Genomic DNA, 3083 nt, shown 5'->3' with positions numbered 1-3083 from the left:
AAATGCGACGAATTTTGTTCGGAAGGGTACTCTTTAGTCCCTTGAACATTCGTCATGAAACCTTTTTTTTAGTGATTCGTAATTGGAGTTGTGCGATTTGCATTCAAAATTTTCAAATAATCGATTATTGCCATGGAGACTAGAGGAAGGTGAAAATTCTTTAACTTTGATTTTTAAATCAAAGAACTGAGACTTGATGGTTGTCCAATCTTAGCTAATAGGTACATGTATTGTTTTAGTGATACAAAAAAATGAAATTCTTGTCCGAAATTATCAATAATTGCCATGGAAATAGGGGAACAGTTCGGGGCAACATACGTTATCGCTAGCAATAGTAAACTCTCTAGTTTTACTTGATATTACTTTTAGAAAGTAACAAACAGTATCAAAACCCACTTAAGCATATATTTCTATATTTTGTGCGTCATTTTTCATCGATCTCCAAAATAACACAACTTGAAAGTTTTTGACAAATTCAACCAAACCGGAATTGACCTTGATCTTCGTCTGAGGACAAAATTACGCATCACACCGGGGTAAAAGGTTGGAAAATTGTCCAGAAACAATCTTTGGAACATGAAAACAAACAATTTCAATCGAACGAAAATGTTAAAAAAAAGAAAAGAAAAACGTGCTCGTGACATTTTAATATCAGTCCAAGTACTCATTATTCTGAATCGGTGCAAATCCGTGCTTCATTCTCTAGGATATTCACTACAAGGCATCTGTGTGAAGATACACTGTCAAATACCCGGATCTTAATCCTATTGAACATAATTATGATTTTATGAGAACAATCAAAGCCCTTCCTTTCCACACAATTTCGACTGTTCGAAAGAACTATACAGTAGGTGTGGCAGCAGATGGGTCAATCTCCTATTCCGGGATACATGGTATCCAACAGAAAAAAATGTCTTGAAGTAATTCGAGCGAGTGGTGGTAAAACTCCATATAGATTTTTTGTGTGAATTTTTCATTTTGAGGGGACATCATTTCCTTGATACTTTGCTTAAAATTGTCACGAAATACTTATATGAAATTTATGCAACATTGAACTTAATTAGGCATCATCAACCAAGAATTCAAGAAATCATTTATTGTTTGCATTTGTTCTTTAAAACTTCAAAAAATGTAAGATGAACACTTAGAAGTTTTGTTCAGTGTACATAGCATATTTCACCATTTGGAAGCGAGGTTAGGGTTAGGGTTCAGCATACGTTAAATAGAACTTAATTCAGAAACTGAAAAAAACTATTTAAATCTATTCACTTTCCTATATACTTATCTGGACTTTAAGAAAAAATCAGTAATGGATATACAGTGTGTATAAATGTTGAGATTAAAAAAAAATGAAGTTCATGAAAGTAAACGTCAGCAGCAATGTGGGTTTTGACAAGGTGCTGAGACTAACACAGAAAGCAGTGAAATTCACAGTGTTCTTTCTGATTTTATCAGGAAAGTGGAAGATATTTGCCGTTTGGATGACTTTTGTGTATTAATGAAAAACATCAGAACATGGCAAAAATTGCACACCACTTGTTGCTTGATATCGGCAAATTCTATAAACAAAAGACGGTTTATTACATGAAATATAGTGATGAGTAACTGTCATTTTGGGTAACAGTTGCAATTAAAACTGTTTGAAAGGCGAGGTTTGTCTTTTTTTTTCAGAAGAGGACTAGGACTTTCAATGTAGTGATGATCGCTATATCAATATTATTCCTAAAGAATGCAAAATAAACTTATAATAGTCGCTCTTATTATTATTATTATTTTATATGTATAATGTATATAACATTGTATAATAATACAGAAAAAAATAAAATAACCGTGGCTTCTCGTATCGATAAGTATTAAATCAATCATATTTAAAACGTTTCAGTTCTTTTTTATGACCTCCATACTAATTAGTATATAGATCTTGTATAATGAAATCGGTATTGAACATCGAGTACTAATTAGATATTAAATAAGATATTTTCGTCTAAATTGATTTTGTACATATACTATGGTCATCTCTATAATTATATTACGGTCGTCATCTATTTTGTTGAGTGTGGTTGTTACGGTCATCATTGTCAAAATCTTTGAGGTCCTACTACAGCTTTATTTCTTTAAATTCAAGTAAGCTATAATAACTAAAAGCAAGTTCTCATTAGCGTTCTTTTAAATTTTGCAAGAAATAACACAAATAACCTGACAAATGTTTAAAATCTTGACTGAAAAAGTCTAAGCGATGACCTCGGCCGACATGTTTTGATGACCGTAGTATATACTACGGTCAGCCGCTTTCCTACAGTGTTCGTTTGGGGAACATAATAACTGTATCTCACTTCTATTCTCAATGACCGTGTAGTGTAGGGCAGCGCCGCAAGAATTCCATCGGCATCGAAAGCAAGTTATTTGACTTGCCCAGATAGCCGAGCGGTCTAGCGCGCTGTTCCTGCACTGCTAGGAGACAGATTCCGAAGGTCGAGAGTTCAACCCTGGGCTGGGGTGGAAGTGGGTATCCATGTAAAAGTGAATGTCTTTGTGCTTTTTATATAAATATATATTTATTATTGACAAGCAAGTTGACAAAACAAGAATATCAGCAGTCTCGTTAAAAGTCATAATTCCGTAAGTTCTATGGTCGATACATTGACTTTGTCAGCAAATATAATTTATCATCGAGTCAAATACTGACTGATATTCTTCATACAAACTATTAGTTCATTATTTTGTACACTGAATTGACGACGGATGTTGTCGTTATTTTCCGATCATGACAATGAACACATTTGTCTGGTCAGCAGGGGATGCCTTTTCCTCCATGGTACCTGATCCCACATTTGATGTTTCGAGGATCCATGTTTACTCTGCTTATATTATGTATCACTTTCTGGGTTTGCTCGGGTATCCCATTTCTTTTTTAAAAAATGTCACGGCCCAGCTTTTCTGAGGTAAGGTCTTTTATAATTTAATTTTAGTTATTTGCAGTGTATCACCATTTGTCCTTAAACATCCAGTAACTGCATTTCTCTTGAATTTAAGCATGTGTGTTTCATCAAATTGTTTCTATGTTTAGCAACATGCATTTAAAT

Source organism: Saccostrea cucullata, unplaced genomic scaffold (genome assembly GCF_032062105.1).
Source record: "Saccostrea cucullata isolate Sc308-1 unplaced genomic scaffold, CSIRO_AGI_Scuc_v1 ctg8286, whole genome shotgun sequence".
In the NCBI taxonomy this organism is placed as follows: Eukaryota; Metazoa; Mollusca; class Bivalvia; order Ostreida; family Ostreidae; genus Saccostrea; species Saccostrea cuccullata.
This window is presented reverse-complemented; position numbering follows the sequence as displayed.